This window comes from Hemiscyllium ocellatum, chromosome 1 (assembly GCF_020745735.1).
Source record: "Hemiscyllium ocellatum isolate sHemOce1 chromosome 1, sHemOce1.pat.X.cur, whole genome shotgun sequence".
NCBI classification, from domain to species: Eukaryota; Metazoa; Chordata; class Chondrichthyes; order Orectolobiformes; family Hemiscylliidae; genus Hemiscyllium; species Hemiscyllium ocellatum.
In genome coordinates, this window is record NC_083401.1 from 39,475,011 (window position 1) to 39,500,907 (window position 25,897).

The following is a 25,897-nucleotide window of genomic DNA, read 5'->3' on the forward strand; positions in this document are numbered from 1 at the left end:
TCACATTGTTTTAGAAAGGATGTTATTAAACTGGAAAGAGTGCAGGAGAAATTTACAAGGATGTTGCCTGGACTAAATGGTGTGAGTTACAGGGAAAGATTGGACAAGCTAGGACTTCTATCTTTACAGCATAAGACCCTGAGGGGGGAACCTCAGGATTTATACACTTAACGGTAAGGTCCTCGGGAGTGTTGCTGAATAAAGAGACCTTGGAGTGCAGGTTCGTAACTCCTTGAAAGTCGAGTTACAGGTTGATAGGATAGTGAAGAAGGTGTTTGGTATGCTTTCTTTTATTGGTCAGAGTATTGAGTACAGGAGTTGGGAGGTCATGTTGCGGCTGTACAGAACATCGATGAGGCCACTTTTGGAATATTGCATGCAATTCTGGTCTCCTTCTTATTGGAAGGATATTGTGAAACTTGAAAGGGTCCAGAAAAGATTTACAAGAATGTTGCCAGGGTTGGTGGATTTGAGCTATAGGGAGAGGTTGAATAGGAAAGGCTGTTTTCTCTGGAATGTCAGAGACTGAGGGGTGACCTTATAAAGGTTAATAAAATCATGAGGGGCATGGATAGGGTAAATAGACAAGGTCTTTTCCCTGGGGTGGGGAGTCCAGAATTAGAGGGCATAGGTATAGGGTGAGAGGGGAAAGATATAAAAGAGACCCAAGGGCAACTTTTTCTCGCAGAGGGTGGTGCGTGTGTAGAATGAGCTGCCAGACGAAGTGGTGGAGGCTAGTACAATTACAGCATTTAAAAGGCATCTGGATGGGTATATGAATAGGAAGGGTTTGGAGGGATGTGAGCCAGATGTCGGAAGGTGGGACTAGATTGGGTTGAGATATCTGGTCAGCATTGACGAGTTGGACCAAAGTGTCTATTTCCGTGCTGTACATCTCAATGACTCTATGACTCTAATAGAGGTGTATACGGTCATGACAGGCATGGATAGGGTGAATGCACTCAATCTTTTTCCCAGGGTTGGGGAATTGAAAACTGGAGTGTATCAGTTTAAGGTTAATGGGGAAGGAATAAAAGGAAACCTGAGGGTCAACTTTTTTTTTTACACAGAGGGTGGTATGCATATGGAATCAGCTGCCAGCAGAAGTGGTTGAGGCAGACACATGAACAACATTTAAAAGGTATTTGGACAAATACATGGATAGGAACGGATTAGACAGATAATGGGCCAAGTGCAGGGAAATGGGGTTAGCATGGACGAATGTTTTGGTCAGGATGGACCACTTTGGGCCAAGAGCCTGACTCCGTGCTGTAGGACTATGACTCTAAAAACACATTACAACCGTCACAAGCTCCATTTCCACATTTCAACTATGCCAACTTCAGTTATGGCATGGCTTGGTGGCTCAGTGGTTAGCAAATGTTACCTTTGGGCAACTGTCAGTGTAGAGTTTGCACATTGTCCCCATATGTACGTGGGTTTCTTCCAGGTGTTCCCACTTTCACCCACAGTCCAAAGATGTGCGGATTAGGTGGACTGGCCTTGTGAAATTACCCATAGTGTCCAGGAATGTGTATGTTAGGTGGATTAGCCACAGTATATATAAGGTTACAGGGATTGGCTGGGATGCTGTTCAGAGGGTTGGTGTGGACTTGATAGACTGAATGGCTTCCACACTGTGGGGATTTTATGATTATAACTGGATTTAATTTCAACAGTAAAAACAAAGTCTAAATTGCATTAAAATTCCTACCTTTATAGCCAGAGTTTGTCTGGAGTTTTGGATACCAGCTTGTGAGGAAAGATGTCCGGTATTGTCATTGGACAGTTGACAGTAAGATACCACTGATAAGATTCAGGTGTGCTAATCAAATAGGCTGTCAAATAAAAAATAAAGAGCATAAGGATTAATGCATTTTGTAAAATTGTACTTTGGTACAAAATATGCTGAATAGTGAGAGGACCAATTATAATTTATGCTACTAAGGCCCCACCAGTCAAACAATATCTCAGCTTCAGTTTCTGGTCAGGTGATTTTGTTTGAGTTGGTAGCTGAGGACTCTGATAAATAACTGCACCAATATGGTGTAGCCTGCTTACCTACTCCTGTGTGCTATCTGGTGGTTGGATAAGAAATGGAGACTATTCAGTGACATATTCAGAGAAGTAAACTTTAAAAGCTTACATTTTTGATAGCCAGGGATCCCAAGGCTTAGTTTTATTTAGTGGGGTGCCTGAAGAAAAAAACATCCTATCGTAGGAATCTCAAATAGGCATAAGACACCTTGATGGAATACACAAAGCGATTAGGTAAGGAAACCATATAGCAATATTTCTCTTTTCCAATATGGAAGATGGTGCATTACTGGACAGAAGTTTAACTGTATTTGCTGTCCACAATGTTGTGGCTGAGTAGACATGTTAGCAACTAGAACAACAAAATGTACGGCATCAAGGCTGCATTTGACTGAGTATGGCATCAAGGAATTCTAGCAAAACTGGAGTGAATGAGAATTAGGGAAAAAACTTAGTTGATAGGCGGTTGTTGGAGATCACAATGCGCAGCCCTCCAATCCCTCTGCTCCAATCCCAACCTCACCATTAAGCCAGCGGATAAAGGGGGTGCAGTGGTAGTCTGGCGCACTGACCTCTACACAACTGAAGCTAAACGCCAACTCGAGGACACCTCTTCCTACTGCCTCCTAGACCATGACCCCATCACCAAACCATCATCCCCCAGACCATACAGAACCTCATCACCTCAGGAGATCTCCCACCCACAGCTTCCAACCTCACAGTCCAGGAACCCCGCACTGCCCGGTTCTACCTCCTTCCCAAGATCCACAAGCCTGACCACCCTGGCCGACCCATTGTCTCAGCATGCTCCTGCCCCACTGAACTCATCTCTACCTACCTCGACACTGTCCTATCCCCCCTAGTCCAGGAACTCCCTACATACACCACCCACGCCCTCCACCTCCTCCAAGACTTCCGTTTCCCCGGCCCACAACGTCTCATCTTCACCATGCATATCCAATCCCTCTACACCTCCATCCACCATGACCAGGGCCTCCAAGCTCTCCGTTTTTTCCTCTCCAGACGTCCCCAACAGTACCCTTCCACTGACACTCCCATTCGTTTGGCCGAACTGGTCCTCACCCTTAACAATTTCTCCTTTGAATCCTCCCACTTCCTCCAGACCAAAGGGGTAGCCATGGGCACACGTATGGGCCCCAGCTATGCCTGTCTCTTTGTTGGCTACGTAGAACAGTTGATCTTCCGTAATTACACCGGCACCACTCCCCACCTCTTCCTCCGCTACATTGATGACTGTATTGGCGCCACCTCGTGTTCCCGCGAGGAGGTTGAGCAATTCATCAACTTCACCAACACATTCCACCCTGACCTTAAATTTACCTGGACCATCTCTGACACCTCCCTCCCCTTCCTGGACCTCTCCATCTCCATTAATGATGACCGACTTGACACTGACATTTTTTACAAACCCACCGACTCCCACAGCTACCTGGATTACACCCCTCCCCACCCTATCTCTTGCAAAAATGCCATCCCATATTCTCAATTCCTCCACCTCCGCCGTATCTGCTCCCAGGAGGACCAGTTCCACCATAGAACACACCAGATGGCCTCCTTCTTTAAAGACCGCAATTTCCCTTCCCACATGGTTAAAGATGCCTTCCAATGCATCTCGTCCACATCCCACACCTCCCCCCTCAGACCACACCCCTCCAACCGTAATAAGGACAGAACGCCCCTGGTGCTCACCTTCCACCCTACCAACCTTCGCATAAACCAAATCATCCGCCGACATTTCCGCCACCTCCAAAAAGACCCCACCACCAGGGATATATTTCCCTCCCAACCCCTTTCCACCTTCCGAAAAGACCGTTCCCTCCGTGACTACCTGGTCAGGTCCACCCTCCCATCCTGGCACTTTCCCCTGCCACCGCAGGAACTGTAAAACCTGTGCCCATACCTCCTCCCTCACCTCTATCCAAGGCCCTAATGGAGCCTTCCACATCCATCAAAGTTTTACCTGCACATCCACTAGTATCATTTATTGTATCCGTTGCTCCCAATGCGGTCTCCTCTATATTGGGGAGACTGGGCGCCTCCTAGCAGAGCGCTTTAGGGAACATATCCGAGATACCCGCACCAATCAACCACACCGCCCCGTGGCCCAACATTTCAACTCCCCCTCCCACTCTGCCTAGGACATGGAGGTCCTGGGCTTCCTTCACCGCCGCTCCCTCACCACCAGACGCCTGGAGGAAGAACGCCTCATCTTCCGCCTCGGAACACTTCAACCCCAGGGCATCAATGTGGACTTTACCTGCTTCCTCATTTCCCCTTCCCCCACCTCATCCTAGTTTCAAACTTCCAGTTCAGCATTCTCCCCATGACTTGTCCAGACTTGTCTAACCTGCTTATCTTCTTTTCCACCTATCCACTCCACCCTCTGCTCCCTGACCTATCACCTTCATCTCCTCCCCCACTCACCTATTGTACTCTATGGTACTCTCTCCCCACCCCACCCTCCTCTAGCTTATCTCTCCATGCTTCCAGCTCACTGCCTTTATTCCTGAAGGGCTTTTGCCCGAAACGTCGATTTCGCTGCTCGTTGGATGTTGCCTGAACTGCTGTGCTCTTCCAGCACCACTGATCCAGAATCTGGTTTCCAGCATCTGCAGTCATTGATCTCCAACAACCAGGTAAAAATAGTTATCTGGGATCCAAGACATCACTCTAAAAGTTCATCAGGGTAGTGTCCCAGACCCAGTAGTCTTCAGTTGCTTTCTCAATGGCCTCCCTCCACATAAAGTCATAGGGGTATAAGTTTCAAGAAGGATACTAAAGGAGAAACTGAAGAAAAATTAAAACTGTTTAGAGAGAAAATTTCTGGGATTGTGGCCTAAACTGGTAAGCATTTGACTGTCAATGTTGGAGTGCAGAGAGTGAGAAGTTCTTGCATGGCTGTAGAACTGGAATAGGTAAAACTGTGAGGGTATGGCATGGAGGAATTTGAATACATCACGAAAACCTGTCAAACTGAGACATTGTTAGATCTTCAACCAATGTACATCAGGAAGCACAGGGAAATCGGTGGGGATTCTGCAGCAGATAAACTGATATAGTGGTGGAAATGGACCCATTTCACAATCTCTGTTGTGGAAATAACATGGAGTTGGAAGCTGAGCTCAGGTTTAAACAAGATGCAAAGGTTGCAAGGTTTACAAACAGGAGTTGGTAGTACTGAACTTGAATATTACTGTAAAAAGGAACATGTTGCCAAAGCTTACGTTCTTCAGATAATACTAGAATGGCAAATTTTAAAAGTTCACAATAATTTTTACCAAAGGATAAAACTACACTGATCGAGGCTTTACCATGCAGGAAGCAATAGGGAATTATAGGCTTCCAACTTCCCTGGTAATTCAAACAAAAAAGCACAAATGCTTGAATACATTCCATTAGTTTGCCAAAAAGTTGCCCCTGCAAATAATTGCATTCTGGTTTTTAGCAAGTATAAATGAGCCACAATTCAAACTTGACTGATTATCATAAGTTTGTTGTTAATATAACTATTAATGCACTTAGAATTATTCAGTAAATACCTCTAGATCACAGAATCATGCTTAACAGTAGCCATTTTGTTTTGGACTGCTGGTGAGCATGCCCCATAATTTCAGGGGATCAGAAGCATCCTCATAATATTACTAAACTTATAATCCAAAACCCCGAGATAGTGTTATGGGACACTGGTTTGAATCCCACCATACCAGATGGTGGGATTTTAATTCAATAACAAAAAAGCCACCTTAATGGCGACCATGTAACCACTATCAAATGCTGTAAAAACACATCTGGTTCACTGATGTCCTTTAGGAAAGGAAACCTGCCATCCTTACCTAGTTTGGCCTCCATGTGACTCAAGGCCCACAGTAAAACAGTTGACTCTTAGAGCAGTTATGGATAAAAATAAGTACTGACCTAGTCAGTGATGCCCACATCCCACGAACTTAGATGAAACATTGTCTGGCATTTGATTCAGCACTTTGGCAGGACTGGTAAACTGATTGGAGAAGGTGGAGTTGTAGAAAATTAGGCATGGACTTGGGTGAGAAAAATACATTCAAGGACCTTAGGAAGGAAAAGATGATTGAAGATAGAGTGGAGATTTGCAAGGTCAACAGAGTCAAGAGCTGAATTTTTTTTTAATGGCAGTAGATCTGAAAGGGAGGAAAGATAAGAATCTACAATATAAATTATCAAATTTTATAGATTAAGGTGAAAGAACGGTAGGCAGATTTCGTTTGCAAGATGAGCTCAGAGAGGATATAAAGAAAGAAACTGGAGAAAGAGGAGAGTTTAGGCTCAGGCTAGATTTTGGAACTTGGATCGACCGAAAAGAAGAAGCACTGAATAGATAGTCTATACCTTAGTACAAAAAAGAAACTTCACTCCAGCTCTCTAAATATGGCAATGAATAACAAGTATCCTTTGGATCATCCACTTGGCAGCCAAGTCTTAACTGGCGATGCCTCACAGTGCTAATTATACAATACTTCAAGAACTTGCTTAATAAAAGTACTGTACACTTATGTAGTATTTTTTAGTTCCCCATAAACTCTACTTACATACATAGTGATATGTGGCGTGTTGCTATTGAGGTGAACAAGCAGATAGTCACTGAACGGAAAGATACTGACCTCAGATATTTAAGTGTACCCCTTCTCATAGTGATTCTTGTCTATCACATTTCAGTCCACACTGAAATTGATTAGTCCATTTGTATCCTCAACATGCTGGCCCTTTCTGAGAACAACGCCTTTAACATGGAACAGTTAGCTTTCACGACTTCGCGTGGTTTTATAGATTCAATTGTCCTTGTCGATATACAAAAAAACTAACAGCTTTTGCTGAAAAAATTGGCTATGGAGAAAAGGTAAAATGCTGACTACATATATCAGAAAGACTTACAGTACAATAGATGCCTTCAGACGACCACATCCTCCTTACTGTGGGGATCACTGGCTTAGAAACACAGTGAGAGAGGCACACGCAGTGACAGTGAGAGTAGGACTGACAGACACTCTGCATAAGCATGCCACAGAGCAGCCTACAGTTCTCTCACCTGTCCTCCCGGCAGCAAGGGCACCGTGCCAATGACAAGAGGATAAGGGAAAGGGTTGGTCCCAGTGTTTAAGAAAAGAAACCACAGGGCGGCGGCAATAGAAAGGATAAAAAAGCAAATCCTATTTTATATGAAAACAGAAATGTTTCTTTACCCAAAATAGTTGCAAAATTTCAATTGGTAATATTTCAATTGCTTCATGAGATCTACCCACACTTCATGAGAGAAAAAGATGGTAGATTTAATTATTTTCAAATGGTTAAATTTTAAAATTAGTTTAAGTAAAACTACACCCGCACACACTACAGGGAGTACTGTGGGAAGGGTTGAAAAACATCCAAGGGAGGATTGTAGAACTGGCTTAAATCCATAGCAATTAAGGAAGGGTGTGTATGAAGTTTATAGTGTTCCGGAACACCCTCCCTCTCCTATCCCCTACGCCTGGTGAATATGTTCTGTGCATAGTGACCTCCACACAGTACCTGAAAAACAAGCACTAAATACTGAAACAAATGCAACCGTTGAATCACGGTTCAGAATTCAATTGTTAAATGGTGCTGCTGTTGCGTTTTAAAAGACAGTACCAGTGGTGCTCAGCAGTTGCAAATGCTGCCAAGAAAACGCCCCTTTGCTGCCAGGCCGGTTTGAACTGGATTACCCCACCTCTCTTTTTTCTGCCAGCCCCTATAGCCTTTTGCAGCCCTTTGCATGAGAAGACAGCATTAGGAATGTGATCTAACAACATGCTAGCAGATATTAACTCACCACCACTCCCACCCCCTTACTCCCCATTAACAGTCCTTCTTATTAAGCTGGAATGTTTATTCAGCCTCTCCTACACATTTTCACACAGCTAAAGCTGTGCAATGTACTTACAACCCACCCAGGTTAGGAGGTGGGCAGTTTGGGATTGGCATCATACTTTAAAACATTAACACTTGAAGTGCCAACTTTTCTTTGCATTGTATAAGGTTTCTCTTCTGCATAAACGATAGAGGCTAGACAGCCAGAATTTAAATATGTTTGTACTTGTAAACAAGTTTACAAAAATATTTTGCAATCAAACAATTGTGCTTCATTTGTCAAGTTAAATTAAATTTTGTCTTGTGACATTGAGTGTTCGAGAAGACCATTTCTTTCCCCCCTTAGTTGGTAGCATTCTTGTCTCTAAATCAAATGCCCATGAGTTTAAAACCTAAGAAATTGCCTTAGACTTCCACTGATACTCCCTCATTCAATTGCAATTATTTGAGTGGAACTGCGAAATAAGAAAGGGATGATCATCTTATTGGGATTGTACCGTAAACCACCCAATAGTCTGTGGGAAATTGAGAAGTAAATTTGTAAGGAAATCTCTGTTATCTATAAGAATAATGGAGTGGTTATGGTAGGGGATTTTAACTTTCCAAACATAGACTGGAACTGCCATAGTGTTAAGGGTTTAGATGGAGAGGAATTTGTTAAGTGTGCAGAAGAAAATTTTCTGATTCAGTCTGTGGATGTACCAGAGAAGGAGCAAAACTTGACCTACTGATGGGAAATAAAGTAGGGCAGGCGATTGAGGTGTCAGCGGGGAGCACTTTGGGGCCAGTGACCATAATTCTGTTAGTTTTAAAATAGTGATGGAGAAGGATAGACCGGATTCAAAAGTTAAATTTGTAAGTTGGAGGAAGACCAATTTTGACGGCATTAGGCAAGGACTTACAAAAGTTGATCCAGGGAGGAGGGGGTGGGGGGGAGGGGTGATGTTCGCAGGTAAAAGGATGGCTGGAAAATGGAAAGTCTTCAAAAATGAGTTAATGCGAATCCAGAGACAGGATGTTCCTGTTAGAGTGAAGGACAAGGAGCAGGAGAATCTTTTATTACATTTTGGGCATAAGCCCTTCTTCAGGAATGAGGAAGGTGTGCCAAGCACGCTAAGATAAAAGGTAGGGAGGAGGGACTTGGGGGAGGGGCATTTTATTACATTTCGGGCATAAGCCCTTCTTCAGGAATGTGGAGGTGTGCCAAGCAGGCTAAGATGCTGCCTGACCTGCTGTGTTTTTCCAGCAACACATTTTTCAGCTCTGATCTCCAGCCCTCACTTTCTCCTAGAGTGAAGGACAACGCTAATAGGAAATGCTGAATGACTGGAGAAATCGAGGTTTTAGTCAAGAAAAAAAGGAAGCATATGTCAGGTATAGACTGCAGGGATTGAATTAATCTCCAGGAGAGAATAAGGGCTGTAGGAGCATACTTAAGAGGGAAATCAGGAGGGCAAAAATGGGATATGAAATAGCTTTGCCAAATAGGGTTAAGGAGGATCCAAAGGAATTTTACAAATACATTAAGGACAAAAGGCTGATTGTGTAAATAGACAAGGTCTTTTCCCTGGGGTGAGAGTGTCCAGAACTAGAGAGCATAGGTTTAGGGTGAGAGGGGAAAAGATTTAAAAGGTGCGCAAGGAGCAACTTTTTCACACAGTGTGTATGTAATGAGCTGCCCGAGGAAACGGTGAAGACTGGTACAATTATGACATTGAAAAAGGCATCTGGATGGGTATATGAATAGGAAGGGCTTAGAGGGATGTGGGCAAAGTACTGGCAAATGGGACTAGATTAGTTCAGGATATCTGGTCAGCATGGTAGACTGGTTAACCAGGTAAGATCACATGGAATACTGGGAAAATTACTCATTTAGATACAAAACTGGCTGAAAGATATGAGACAGAGAGTGGTGGAGGACAGTTGCTTTTCAAACTGGAGGTTTGTAACCAGCAGTGTGCCACAATGATCGGTGGTGGGTCCACTACTTTTCATCATTTATATAAATGATTTTGATGTGAACATGGAAGCTATGTAAGTTTTCAGATGACACCAAAATTGGTGGTGTAGTGGATATCAAACAAGGTTACCTCAGAGTACAATGAGACCTTGATCTGAAGAGCGAATGGACAGAGGAATGGCAGGTGGAGTTCTGTTTAGATCAATGTGAGGTGCTGCATTTTGCTATGGCAAATCAGGGCCAGACTGAGGAGTGTTGCTGAACAGAAAGACTTTGGAGTGCAGGTTCATAGTTCCTTGAAAGTAGAGTCGCAGGTAGACAGGATAGTGAAGAAAGTATTTGGCATGCTTGTCTTTATTTGTCAGTGCATTGAATATAGGAGTTAGAAGGTCATGTTACAGCTGTACAGAACATTGGTTAAGCCAGTTTTGGAATACTGTGTTCAATTCTGATGTTCCTGCTATAGGATGGATGTTGTGAAACTTGAAAGAGTTCAGAAAAGATTACAAGGATGTGGCCAGGGTTGGAGGGTTTGAGCTGTAGGGAGAGGCTGAATAGGCACTGGCTGTTTTCCCTGTAGCGTCAGAGGCTGAGGGTAACCTTATAGAGGTTTATAAAATCATGAAGGGTATGGATAGGGAAAATAGACACCGTATTTTCCCGAGGATGGGTGAGCCCAGAAATAGAAGGCGTAGGTTTAGGATGAGAGGGAAAGATTTAAAAGGGACCTAAGGGGCAACTTTTTCAAACAGAGCTTGGTGCGTGTATGGAATGAGTTGCCAGAGGAAGTGGTGGAGGCTGGTACAATTACAGTATTTAAAAGGCATCTAAATGGGTATATGAATAGAAAGGGTTTAGAAAAGGGACCAGATCAGTTTAGGATACCCTGTTGACATGGATGAGTTTGACTGAAGGGTCTATTTCTGTGCTGTACATTTCTATGACTTTATAACTGAAAGAGCAGAACAAAATATTGAATATAAAGCTACCAATACAAGGCTATTAATAGGTCGTGAACACTGGTGTCAATGATGAACTGGAAGTAGTCAGGGAAATCAGTTGAATTGGAAACATCCATTTATGAGTGATATGAGACCTAGTAACTCAAGAAGCAAGATAAGAAGTTTGATTAAAAAACAACCAAAAAACTCCAGATGCTAGAAATCAGATATTTGATAATTTCCACAGTAAATGTGTGCGAATAATGAAGATATCTCCTGTGTCTTTCATAATTCTTCTGTCTCAAACATATTTTTAAAATTTCTCTCTATATGCCTTCTGCTAGCTCAAGCTAATGGTATTTGCCTGCGTTCATGCCCTCATGCACATCCTATACTTTCCTAAATTCTGTTTGTTTTAAAGCCACAACTGGTGGATATTACAAATTGGGGCTCTAAGTTGGATAATGCTGTTAATCAACCATGATGATCAGGATTCATTAGCTACCCATCAGCTGGTTCAAATAGAGGTTGGCAGCACGCAAATGTAGTGCTGCTACCTTATTTCTACGATTAAAACGTAGGGCCATTAGTTTCCACACATCTACTAAGTCAAAATTTTGATCAAATCGCTCAATATTCACATGATGCTGAGCTCTTCTGAGTCTCTTTATGGAATGGATTTCAAGCCTAGGTGACTGAAGTAAACCCTTTCTTGGAACTCCAGGCATGTGGCTTCAGCTCCTGGGAAAGGAATGGGTTTCTGACAGGGGGCACATTGCATACATCCATACCTATAGAAATGAGAAATTGTGAAATCAGTGCTTTGCCTCACTGCCATTGACGTTGAAGCTGACTATGATAGTCTTCATGGCAAGTGTTATGCACCTCTCAGTAACCTTAAGTGTCTTAACGAGAGAGGGCTTCTTTAGCCCTCAACTCCCCAGTGATACCACAAAGAACCTTGCCACCACTGCTTCATGTTCCTGCCCAGTCTCAAGGCTGCTTTCAGCTTCCCAGCTGACAGAAACAGAAGGGGAAGGTATTCCCAGCAATCCAATGCTAACTGGACTTGGCTCAGCTGCTGAGTTTCTATTGCAAAAACTCCTGGAGTTCTCCAATAGCAATGAAGGAGACTTAATTCTGGGGCACTAGGTCAACCACCACCTCGTGTATTCCATTGTGGTCACAACTGAGGTCCTATCTTCCTCCAGTTTGTTGCCTCCAGCCCCTCCCCAACAAGAAGGGAAAGGGTGTTACAGGTTAAGACTGAACAATAGCCGGGGTTCTGGATTATTCATCCAGTAACATTGCTAACTATGCCACTGCTTGAGTTGGGACTTTTAATTATACAATGTTGCTGAGTGCAGCAGCTAAGTGATGCGAAAATTGTGACCGACCTCTAAAGCAATATACGAAGAGATTCAAGACAGTGCCACCACTGCATAAACACAAGTAGTGAACAGTAAAAGTCATTGCCTTAATTTGCATGTTAATTACATGATTTTTCCACCAGTGCATTGAAGTTTCTCCTAAGAAACTTAAGCTTTTAGTGTAAACTGAATCAAGATTGATGAGGAACTGGGATAGCACGGTGGCTCAGTGGTTAGCACTGCTGCCTTACAATCCCAAAAACCCGGGTTCAATTTCACCTTTGGACAGCTGCGTGGAGGTTGCATGTTCTCCCTGTGTCTGTGTAGGTTTCCTCCAGGTGCTCCAGTTTCCTTCCACATTACAAAGATGTGCAGGCTAGGTGGGCTAGCCAAGGGAATGCAGGGTTCCAGGGATAGGGTTGGGTCTTCGAGGGATGCTCTTCGGAGGATCAGTGAGGACTCAAATGGGCTAAACGGCCTGTTTCCACACTGTAGGAATTCTTTGAACTAAAGAAGCTTCTACTTGAAGATTATAAAGGTCCTACATCTATTAATTTAACTATTTTCAAGCCAATGCCTAGAATCCACAGCTCACACATTATCCTCAAAACAAAAGAAAAATAGCCAGTTCATTCATACCATATTGCACTAGCTCTAGAAACATTGCCAACCGCAAACATAGAAACTTTAATCCGTTCAACAGATTGGTTATTTGATGTTGTCAATTTGGCAGGCATCTAAAGATATTAATCATAATTACCTAGTATGGTGACGAAACATCTCAAAATGAACCTTCCAGCTCAGCGAGCAAACCTACATCCAGAACTTCAACCTGCGTTACAAATCTCAAAACTTGCTAATTAATATCACCAATTTAAGGTACAGATTTTAAATGTGCATTTATAACCAACAGGTAATGTTGATTTACTGTGACATAACTAAACTTTCTAACCTGTTACTAATTATCAATTAGCTCAATTAACTACTGAAAACTATGATGTTAAATGTCAAAAATAATTGTTAGCAAATTACTTTATTTTCTGCTCTTCTATTAGGTAAAACAGAATTAATTTGTTAACCAATAGTTTGTGCAGATTCTGATGAACGATTAGAAATATAATTTCAAATTGTTGATGCGAGATAATTCAAACAGCTGAATGTAGACATCATTAACTCCGAGGCAAAAACTGTCAAATACTAGACATTTTCTTAATGAAGATGTGAGGCTCCTTGAGACATCTGGTAACTTTGATAAATATTCTTATTAGGGTATTGAATCTAGTGTTCTTCTGGGTTTTGGAATAAGACCTAGAATCAGGAAATACAACCTAAGATGTTGTAAACACATAATAGGATTTGCGGAAGGGAGTGAGCAACTCTTATTCATCCAGTGTTTCAGATGCAAAAACAGAAAAGGCTAGAAAAACTCAGCAGCTCCTGACAGTATCCCTGGCGAGAGAAACAGTATTTTTTTTTTAAGTCCAATAAAATACTTCTTTCACATACCCGGCATTGCAGCGTTTTGCTTTTATTTCAGTGAGTCACAAGGGCATGTATCACACAATTTATAGTATCATCTGACAGTTTTGGAATGGAGTGGGGTTTAAAGTAAAAATGTGGAAAATTGCCCAGTCCTGTACATGTAAAAGGAGAACAAATCTAACCCAGTCAATTACTGCCCCATTAGTCTACTCTCGATCATCAGTAAAGTGAGGGAAAGTGTTATCAACAGTGCTAAAAAGCACCTGCTCAGTGATGCCCAGTTTGGGTACCACCAGGATTCTCAGCTCCTGACCTCATTACAGCCAAGGTTCAAACATGGACAAAAGCGCTGAATTCCAGAGGTGGGGTGAGAGTGACAGGCCTTGACATCAAGGCTACATTTGGCAGAGGTGCCCGAGCAAAACTAAAATCAATGGGTATTAGGGAGTAAAATATCCACTGGTTGGAGTCATATCTGACACATAGGAAAATGATCATGGTTGTTGGTGGTCAGTCATCTCAGCTGCAGGACATCTCTGCAGGAGTTCCTCAGAATAGCGTCCTCTGATTAACCATCCTCAGCTGCTTCATCAATGACATTCCTTCCATCATATGGCCAGAAGTGGAGATGTTTGCTGATGATAACACAATGTTCAGCACCACTCACATGTTCTCATATATTGAAGCAATCCATGTTCAAATGCAACAAGGGCTGAACAATATCCAGACTTGGGCTGACAAGTGGCAAGTAACATTCACACCACACAAATGCCAGGCTATGACCATCACCACCGCCCTTTACATTCAATGGTGTTAACATCATTGAGTGCCCCACTATCAACATCCGGGGGGTTATCATTGACTGGAAACACAAGTGGACCCGCCACACAAATACAATGGCTACAAGAGCAGGTTACGGGCTAGGCATACTGTAGCAAGTAACTTACCTCCTGACTCCCCAAAGCCTATCCATCATCTACAAGGCACAAGTCAGGAGTGTAATGGAATACGCCCCACTTGCTCAGATGGTTGCAACACCAACAACACAAGAAGCTTGACACCATCCAGGACAAAGCAGCCAACTTAATTGGCACTACATGCACAAGCATCCACTCCCTCCATCACCGACGCTCAGTAGCAGCAGTATGTACTTTCTACAAGTTACACTGCAGAAATTCACCAAAGATCCTTCACAGCACCGTCTAAACTCATGACCACTTCGACCTAGAAGGCTAAGGGCAGCAGATAAATGAGAACACATCACCTTCAAGTTGCCATCCAAGCTACTCACCATCCTAACTTAGAAATACTGTATATTGTTGTTCCTTTAACTGTTGGTGAGTCACAATTCTAGAATTTCCTCCCTAAGGGCATTATGGGTCAATCACAACAGGTGGACTGCAGCAGTTTAAGAAATTTACCAAAGATCCTCAGACGGCACCTTCCAAACCCATGACCACTTCCAACTAGAAGGTCAAGGACAGCCGATACATGGGAACAGTATCACTGGGTCAAAATCCTGGAAGTCCCTCCCTAATGATATAATGGGCCTATTCACAGCTGGTGGACTGCAGCAGTTCAAGGCAGCTCACTGCCACCTTCTCAAGAGCAACTGGGGACGGGCAATAAATGTTGACCAGCCAGTGACACCCACATCCTATGAATGAATAAAAAATAGTTTATGCAAAGAAGGATGAGCTAAATCCTCACTATCAGGTCTCAATCCCCTCTGCATTCTTGTTTGTTCTTTAAGACTCAAAGAATGTTATAAACTGTAAATTTTCCAAGAAAAATTATGAGTGGTTTCTTTTTTAGAAATTAATTTTCAATAAACTGTTTTGTTTACTTTTGCAACATAACAAAAATATTTTCACAGCTATCTGTGAAAAATACAAATTCCTAATCCACATTATTGAAATCTTGCATATTTCTGCAAAACTTCCATATTTCTAATTGATAAATCCCGAATAAACATGTACACATGATAATGACTACACAAAGTTCAGCACCATTCTCAAACCTTCAGATTCTAAAGCTGTCCATGTTGAAATGCAATAAGATCTGGATAATACCCAGGCATGGGCTGACAAGTGGCAAGTCACATTCATACCACTCAAATGCCAGGAAGTGACTACCTCCAATAAGAGCATTCTAACCACCACTTCATGACATTTAATGCTGCTACCATCACTGAATCCCCCACTGTCAACATCCTGGGGGGGGGGAGACGGTGGTTACCATTGACCAGAAACTCAAATGGATTTGCCATATAAGTGGCTGCAAGAGTAGGCCATGAGGCTAGGAATACTGCAGTGAGTATCACCTCCTGACTCCCCAAAGCCAGTCCACTATTAATAAGGCACAAGTGATGGAATACTCTCCAATTGCCTAGATAAGTGCAGTTCCAACAACACGCAAGAACCTTGAGATCATACAGGACAAAGCAGCTCACTTGCATGGTACCATATCTACTCCCTCCACCACTGATGCTCAAAAGCAACACTATGTACAACCTACAAAATATGCTGCAGAAATTCAAATTCACCTGAAGATCCTGAGACAGCAACTTCTAAAAACCTCAATCATAGCCATCTAAAAGGACTAGGGCAGCAGGTACATGCAAACACCACCACCACTTACAAGTTGCTCTCCAAGCCACTGACCGTCCTTATTTTCAAAATAAATCGCTGTTCCTTCACTGTTGCCATTTCAACATCCTGGAATTCCCTTGCGAAAGGCATTGTGGGTCAATCTACAGCACATGGACTTCAGTGGTTCAAGGTGGCAGCTAACCACCATCTTCTCAAGGGTAACCAGGGATGGTAAATAAATGCTGGCCCAGCCAACAACGTCTACCTCCCACAAGTGAATAAAACAAAAGTCACGGTTTGACAATTAATCAACAGGATCACCCAAATACATTTTGAAAAACAAAATCTTTATCCATCACTCGCTTCCTCTCAGAAACTTACCTTTCTATCAGTATACAACACCAGAAATAAGATTCCCAAACACTGGTAAGGCCTGGTAATTGGGCTGAGAATTTCATTTTGGTGGCCACTTGGTTTTTCCATCAAACTGTCAGATTGCATTTGCAAAAGAAACTCAAGCAGAACTCAAATGCAATGCAATTAGCTAGTAATGCACACTTTTTTCCTTTACAATCAACATAATTTTATATATTTTGATGCACTTCATTCCATGAGGAGGTGGAATTAACACACAGTTGATGTCATATACATTAATAACTATCTCTGAAAATTTTAGCTCCCTCACTCAGTCAAGCTTAGCACCGCTTCCAAACTAGTCTCTGCCCATATCCTAATAAATAGTATAAAAACGGAGATCAGCATATCAAATTACTGACCAACATATTATCAAAAGGAGCAGCCACAATAAAATGACGTTCATTTTCTGTTTGTAAAGCCTTGATCAAAAGTACATTGTGAAAATGTCACTGTGTCACTTACATATGAATGATAGAATCCTCTCAGTAATTTCTGTCCTTCTCTAATGATTAATTCTACAGATCAATGGATACACAGTAGCACTCAAGTGTTTTGTGGTGCAGCAATCCTGGCACCTCTCATGCTGGAGCAACTCCATAAAATTTCCTGAGTCCTAACATCAACTGCTATTCAAAACTGAAGAGACATTTTCCAGTATAAGATGTAGGTATATAAGTAAGTCATTGGACCCATCAAATCTGTACTATCTTCTTTGTGTTTGGAACACCAGGGTTCATTTGTACAGGAAGTACTAAACAGAACAACTCTTAACCCTTTCAAAGTCTTCAAATGGCATTAAAAGTTTTATAGTATAAGTGAAAATAAAATTAAAATTACCACTCAATTAGCTTCCATTTATTAAAGCACAGTCAGTCATCAAGATGTTATCAACCATGCTATCATCAGAACTGACACCAATTTTCCATGTATATATATTCTATTTAGAGTTCCTCGTATTAAACTTAATCCAATAAACTTCATCAAATTCCTCAAACTTTATTTTAATAACATCAAAAATTACAATTGAATAAATATGCAATCCTTAAACATACCCAAAAACGAAAACTGGTCCAAAAACTACACAGCAAACTGAAATACATTCTTATGATGTTAATTCATTCTGCAACTGCCTATTTATATAAAAAGAACAGAAATTGCTGGAAAAACTCAGCAGATTTAACAGAACGTGGGGACAAAAATCAAAGATAAAGTTTAAGGTTCAGTGACCCTTCTTCAGAATGCATGCTTCCAACAACCTAATTATTGTGATTTCATTTCATCAAACTTAAATGAAGGTACAAAAAGATCCATAGCCATTGTTAAAAGTAATTTTTAGAGTAATTAGATTGAAAGATGTATTTATCTGCATTTGTTATTAAATTGGTACTGTTCAGGTTATCCCTGATTTTGCTGAGTTTAGATGCATTTGGATATGATGCTTACCAATCCACAATAATGACTTTATCTAGGGCCTTCTATCTAACATAACAGTAGAAGGAGAGACATTCACTGAAGATTTTTTAACACCATTCATAGCATTTGCAACTGTTCAGGTAATGAATCAATCCATGCCTGCATGCAGCAAGATAATATTCAGACTTGGGCTGTTCAGTGACAATTAACATTCTTCCCCTGGGGTTGCCAGGCAATAATCATCTTCACCATAAGAGAAACTAACCAAGGCCTCTTGACACTCAATAGCAGAACCAATGCTGAAAACATCAACGTCAAATCTTGGGTGTCTGCTCAGAAACTTAATTGGACTGGCCATATGAAAACTGTGGCGACACGAGCAGTCAGATGCCTGGAATTCCATGGCAACTCATCTCTGGATTCTCCAAAACCTGTCCATCATCAACAAGGCACAAATCATTAATTGGATGGAATTTGCTCCACTTAGTTGATTGGATGCAGTTCTTACAACAACTAAGAGGTTTGATACTTATCAGAATAAAACAGCCCATTTGATCAGTACTTCATCTACCACACGCCATTAATTTTCTTGCCAACTAACACAGTGGCAGTAATGTGTACAATCTACAAGGTACACTGGAATAGCTCACCAAGGCTCTTTCAACAGCACCTTCTAACCCATCCTTGTTACCATCTAGAAGGATAAAGGTAGGGAAAGCAAACGAAAGCCAGTACCTGTGAGTTACCTTTCCGATCACATATTATCCTGATGTGAATTATATTGCTACTTTTTTACTGTGGTTGGGTCAAAGTAGCCTAGTGGCATTATTGCTGGACTGTTAATCGAGAGACCTGGTTAATGTTCTGCAGACCCAGGTTCAAATCCCACCATGGCAGACAATGGAATGTGAATTCAATTAAAAAAAAATCTGGAATTAAGGGACTAATGATGACCTCAAATCCAATGTCAATTATCACTAACACTCTTTAGGGAAGGAAACTGCCACCCTACATGTGACTCCAGATGCATAGCAATGTGGTTGACTCTTAATTGCCCTCTGTGGTGGGCAATAAATGCTGATCTAGCCAGCAGCTTGAGAATGAGTAAGCAAAAAAAGTCCACCTCTAGCAGCACTGGATGTACCTACACCAATATAACCTGCAGTGTTTTAAAGAAATGAACAAAGAAAAATACAGCACAGGAACAGGTTCTTAAACCCTCCAAGCCTGCGCTGATCCAGATTCTCTATCTAAACCTGTCACCTATTTTCTAAGGATCTGTATCCCTCTGCTCCCTGCCCATTTATGTATCTGTCTAGACACATCTTAAATGGTGCTATCGTGACCACCTCTTCCACCTTCGCTGGCAACATGTTCCAGGCACCCTCTGCGTAAAAATCTTTTTTCACATATCTCCCTTAAACATTTTCCCCCTCACCTCGAACTCATGGCCTCTGGTAATTGAGTCCCCCACTCTGGGAAAAAAAAGCTTCTTGCTATCCATCCTGTCTATACCTCTCATGATTTTGTAGACCTCAATCAGTTTTCACTTGACCTCCGTCTTTCTAATGAAAATAATTCTAATCTACTCAACCTCTCTTCATAACTAGTACCCTCCATACCAGGAACATCCTGGTGAACATCCTCTGCACCCCGTCCAAAGCATCCAAATCCTTCTGGTAATGTGACAACCAGAACTGGATGCAGTATTCTGAATATGGCTGAACCAAAGTCCTATACAACTGTAACATGACCTGCCACCTCTTGTATTCAATACCGCATCCCTTGAAGTAAAACATGCCATATGCCTTCTTATCCACTCAACTGACCTGCATTGCTATCTTTAGGGTGCAACAGACCTGAAAACCCAGATGTCTCTGTAAATCCATTTTCCTCAGGACTTTTCCATTTACCGTATAGATGGCTCTCCCAAAATGTATCGCCTTGCATTTGCCCGGATTGAACTCCATCTGCCATTTCTCTGCCCAACTCTCCAATCTATGTATATCACAAACAATAGTGGTCCCAACACGGATCCCTGTGGAACACCACTGATCACAGTTCTCCATCTTGAAAAACTCCCTTCTACTGCTAGTCTCTGTCTCCTGCTGCCCAGCCAGTTCTCTATTCATCTAACTAGTACACCATGGACCCCATGCGACTTTACTTTCTCCATCGGCCTACCATGGGGAACCTTATCAAACTCCTTACTTAACTCTATGTATACGATATCTACAGTCAAAAAGGGTGGTGCTGGAAAAGCACAGCTGGTCAGGCAGTATTCGAGGAGCAGGAGAGTCAATGTTTCAAGTATAAGCTCTTCATCAGGAATGTGGGGAAGGCCCAAGGGGGCTGAGAGATAAAAAGAAGTGGGGTGGGTCGGAGTGGAGGGTGGAACGGATAGGTGATGTGGAACGAAGATGTGGAAACTGGTGAAATCAACATTGATCCCGTGTGGTTGGAGAGTCCCAAGGCAGAAGCTAAGGCTTTCTTCCTCCTGATGTTGGGTGACTAGAATCTGGTGGTGGAGGTGACCCAGGACTTGAATGTCCTTAGCGGAGTGGGAGGGGGAGTTGAAGTGTTTGGCCACAGGGGGTGGGGGTTATTTTGTGCGTCCCAGAGATGTTCCCTGAAATGTTCCGCAATTTGACGTCCTGTCTCCCCAATGTAGAGAAGACCACATTGGGAGCAACGGACACAGTAGATAACGTGTGTGGGGGTGCAGGAAAATCTCTGTCAGATGTGGAAGGATCCTTTGGTGCCTTGGATGGAGGTGAGAGGGGAGGGCACAGGTTTAACATCTTTTGCGATGGCAAGGGAAGCTACTGGGAATGGAGGATGGCTTGGTGGGGTGCAGGAACTAACAAGGGAGTCGCAGGGTATGGCTCTGCTGAATGCAGATAGGGGTGAGGATGGAAATATATCTCTCTGCTCCAACCCCAACCTCACCATCAAACCAGCAGACAAGGGAGGAAACAGTGGACTAAACCTCTTCCTATCCTACCGCCTGTAAAAATGCTACCCCTTACTCCCAAATCCTCTGCTTCATCTGTTCCCAGGAGGACCAATTACACCAAAGAACATCTCAGATGGCCTCCTTCTTCAAGGATCACATTTTTCACTCTCACATGGTCAACAATGTCCTCCAATACATTTCCTCCACTTCCCTCACCTCCATCCTTGAACCCCACACCTCCAATTGCAACAAGGACAGAAACCCCCTGGTCCTCACCTTCCTGCCCACCAACCTCCAGATACAATGCATCATCCTTTGCCATTTCCACCACCTACAAACAGATCCCACCACCAGAGATATATTTCCATCCCCACCCCTATCTGCGTTCCGCAGAGACCATTCCCTCCACAACTCCCTTGTTAGGTCCATGCACCCCACCAACCCACCCTCCATTCCTGGCAGCTTCCCTTGCTACTGCAAGAGGAGTAAAATATCGCCCGTACCTCTCCGCTCACCTCCATCCAAGGCCCCAAAGGATTCTTCTACAGCCAGCAGAAATTTTCCCACACCTCCACACGTCATCTACTGTGTCCGTGGTCTCCTCTACAGGACAGGACACCAACTTGCAGAATGTTTCAGAGAACATCAGTGGGACACATGCACTAAACAGCCCCACTGCCCTGTAGCCAAACACTTCAACTCCCCCTCCCACTCCGCCAAGGTCATTCAAGTCATTTGCCTCCTCCACCACCAGAGTCTAGTCACCCGATGTCTGGAGGAAGAATGTCTCATTTTCTGCCTTGGGACCCTCCAACCACACGGGATCAATGTTGAGTTAGTAGTTTCCTCATCTCCCCTCCCTCCACCTTATCCTAGATGCAACCCTCCAACTCGGCACCGCCTTTTTGAACTGTCCTACCTGTCCAACTTTTTTCCCACTTATCCGCTCTGATCTATCACCATCACCCCCATCTTCATCTACCTATTGGATTCTGAGCTGCATTCCAACCCCCCCAACCCCCTGCCCTCCCATTTATCTCTCAGCCCCCTTAGGCATCCCCCCACATTCCTGATGAAGAGCTTATACTCAAAATGTCGACTCTGCTGCTCCTTGGATGCTGCCCGACCAGTTGTGCTTTTCCAGCATCACACTTCTTGATTCTAATCTCCTGCATCTGCAGTCCTCACTTTCTCCAATATGACATCGACAGCCCTTCCCTCATCAATCAACTTTGTCACTTACTCAAAGAATTCGATTAAGTTGTTAAGACATGACCTTCCTTGCATAAAACCATGTTGCCCATCACTGATAAGCCCATTTTATTTCAAATGTAAATAGATCCTATCCCTCAGTATCTTCTCTAGCAACTTCCCTACCACTAATGTCAGGCTCACCAATCTGTAATTACCTGGATCATCCCTGCTTAAACAAGGGGACAACATTAGCCATTCTCCAGTCCTCCGGGACCTTACCCATGTTCAAGGATGCTGCAAATATGTCTGTTAAGGCCCCAACTATTTCCTCCTTGCGTCCTTCAGGAACCTGGGATAGATCTCATCCGCATATGGGGTCTTGACAACCTTAATGCATTTTAAAATACCCAACACCACCTCCCTCCTTATGCCGACTTGACCTAGAGTAATCAAACATCCATTCCTAAACTCAACATCCATCATATCCCTCTTCTTGGTTAATACAAATACAAAATACTCATTAAGAATCTCAGCCATTTTCTCTGACTCCATGCATAACCTTCCTCCTTTGTCCTTGAGTGGGCCAACCCTTTCTCCAGTTACCCTCTTGCTCCTTATATATGAATAAAAAAAGGCTTTGGGATTTTCGTTAACCCTGTTTGCTAAAGATATTTCATGACCTCTTTTAGCCCTCTTAATTACTCATTCAGATTCGGCCTACATTCCCAATATTCTTCCAAAGCTTCATCTGTCTTCAGTCGCCTAGATTTAATGTATACTTCCTTTTTCCTCTTAGCTAGTCTCATAATTTCACCTGTCTTCCATGGTTTCCTAATCTTGCCATTTCTATCTCTCATTTTCTTAAGGATATGTCTGTCCTGCACTCCAACCAACCACTTTTTATAAGCCTCCTACATATCAAATGTGGATTTACTTTCAAACAGCTGCTCTCAATCCACATTCCCTAGCTCCTGCTGAATTTTGCTGTAGTTGGTCTTCCCCCACTCTTCCTTTAGGACCACTCTTGTGTTTATCCATGAGTATTCTGAAATTTACGGAATTCCGATCACCATTCCCAAAGTAATCTCCTACTGAAACTTCAACCACCTGACCGGGCTCATTCCGCAATAGTCCAGTATGACCCCTTGCCGAGTTGGATTATTTACATACTGTTCGAGAAAACCCTCTTGGATGCTCCTTACAAATTCTGCTCAATCTAGACCTCTAGCACTAAGTGAATCCCAGTCATCGTATTGTTAGAGGTCCAATGGATCAACACCATATCTCAAGGACAATGAGATGCAAACTAATTGCTGACCTTACCAGCAAGGCGTATCTATGAATGAATACATGAAAAGCAATAATTTATCTGATGAAAGATGTATCATAACTTCCAACATAGCATTTTGTAGTCCTGTCTGTAGGCGTGACATCTATTTCACACATATATACATAAATAAATGCTTAAGTAGTACATGACGCCAATGATGTAAATCCATAAAGCCTTTGAAGAAAATGACTAAACTTACTATGCTGGTCAGTGGGTGTTACAAGTACAGGATTAAGTTCTGATTTGGAGATGCTGGTGTTGGACTGGGGTGTACGAAATTAAAAATCACAAAACACCAGGTTATAGTCCAATAAGTTTAATTGGAAGCACACTAGCTTTCGGAGCAACGCTCCTTCATCAGGTGATTGTCAGGATTAAGTTCAGTTATGATGTAATTATGGTGAGCCAAATGCCAAATTCTGTTATGTGAATTCATATCAGTAGGTAGGCACTCTCATCTTTTGAGTCAGACAGTCAAGGTTTACGCCCATCTTCAGAGACTCAAATACAAAATTAAGGCTGATGCTCCAACACAGCAGAGAGTGTGCTGCACTGTCAGAGGTGTCATGTCTTGGCTGAGGCACTAAATCAGGGATGCATCTTGTGAAAGATATGGGAGGAGAGAAACTCCAGGCAAATCTTGAATTTAAATAAAACTTTACAGAATTATTACAAGTTTAGAAGATGATTTTCCACTGCTTTCTTGCATTCCTTTGTACAACCTACAGGATTTCAGCTGAAGGGCCATGTTAATCGGTAAACAGCGCTGACGTGGACAGCAGCAGGGTCCGGAGTTGAGTCAAGCTCTAATTGTTATTACTCCCTCCCCACAAACATTTTGCTTCTGTCTGCTGACTTCCCACTCATAAGCTGACTTGGAAAGTCAGCACATTGTTAGCACTCCAAACATCAACTTGATGGTTATGATACCTCGAGAACTGTTTAATTCTTTAAATTCTGAAAGAAAAGTCCAATGTATCCATGACAAAAAAAAATGTTTTGGAGAATGCCTGCAGGAGACTAAGATTCATTTTTTAAAACCATATATTTACATTCAACATTACACTTCAAAAACAAAACTGGTAACTTTCAGATGAGTCTGCCAGATTAAACTAGCATCACTGAAGTAATCCAATTTACTCTTGACTTGTAGCTGCCCTGAAGTCTCTGCCACACCCAATCTTCCCCTCTTTCTTTAATGAAGGCACGGATTCCTATTGGCATTCATTTTGAATTGGAAGGGGACATTATCATGTGCAAGTCTGGTGTCTCGAGCATTTATGAGTGTGCATGAAGGAGAATATGGTAAAATCATAAACAAGCTCAATCCTATCTCCTCTGTTTTTTGCATGTATAAATTTCCAGTCTGAATCAGTAGATAAGAATCAAGAGTGGAACTTCAAGTAGACAAACAGGAGGCTGGAAGAACAAAGCAAGCCAGGCAGCATCCAAAACGTTGACTTCTCCACGTCCTGAAGTTGCCTGGCTTGCTGTGTTCTTGCAGCCTCCTGTTTGTCTACTTTGGATTCTAGCATCTGCAGCTTTTTTGTCTCAAAGAGTGCAGCCTCAGCTGCTACTACTTCCTAGCCAGGCTGTGAAGGTACCAAGAATGTCATTCAATTGGTTAAGATGATTAAAGTAATATACAATCATAACGATGCAATTTAACAGTAACCAGGTAAACCAGGAAAATTACTACCCATATGGAACTTTGAACATTGAGAAAGGGGCAAAAATACATTGAACCAACTCTAGTCAGTCAACGTATCATCTGTCAATGTTTTCAAATGCTTTTTTTTAAAGCTGATCTTCTTCAGGAACGTTTTAAGAATCCAGTCAGTGCAGCAGATTCTGCCCATTTATCAAGGCCTAATTTAGCAGTCGCCAAAAGGACAAAAGAATCTCAGTAACATCAATGCGAGGGAGGGTGTTTGCTTCTCAACAGGTTTCTGGAAGGCTAGAAATACAGTCATGATTGAAGAAATATTGGTATGATAGAAACACAGGGTGCAATTAATTAGTTATTAAACATTACCACTTATTTCAAAGTCAGGAATTTAATTTAGCTGAACTTCTATATAATTTAAGAGTTCAATCCTAAATCTCATGCTTTAAAACAATTGTTCATTGACAACCTGGGAATGGATATTTGTACAAACAATTTTTCCCATCATCATGATAAAGTTAACGTCATTTGCAATGAAACTTAATATCACAGTGCAGAAGAAAGAAAACATTCCACACAAACCACCCATTTGTTTGAGTCATCAGAAATTCCTTGGTATAATATATTTTTCAGAAAGACAGGCAGGGAGAACAATAG

The 25,897-nt window shown here is 42.3% G+C and overlaps 1 protein-coding gene across 12 annotated transcripts in view; it reads right to left on the bottom strand.

Moving 5' to 3' along the window:
• LOC132830170 (zinc finger and BTB domain-containing protein 7C) overlaps nt 1–25,897 on the bottom strand; it is a 243,471-nt gene that overhangs the window by 101,697 nt on the left and 115,877 nt on the right. For 6 of the 12 annotated variants that reach the window (XM_060848600.1, XM_060847736.1, XM_060848318.1 and 3 more), the window contains exons 1-2: nt 6,964–7,122; nt 1,715–1,838 (exon numbers count right to left, since the gene is read on the bottom strand). The gene's annotated coding sequence lies outside the window, so the exon portion shown is untranslated. Of the gene's footprint in view, nt 1–1,714; nt 1,839–6,692; nt 6,753–6,963; nt 7,123–25,897 lie in introns of those variants that run through there. The other 6 variants (XM_060848524.1, XM_060847809.1, XM_060847898.1 and 3 more) reach the window with 2 other exon arrangements.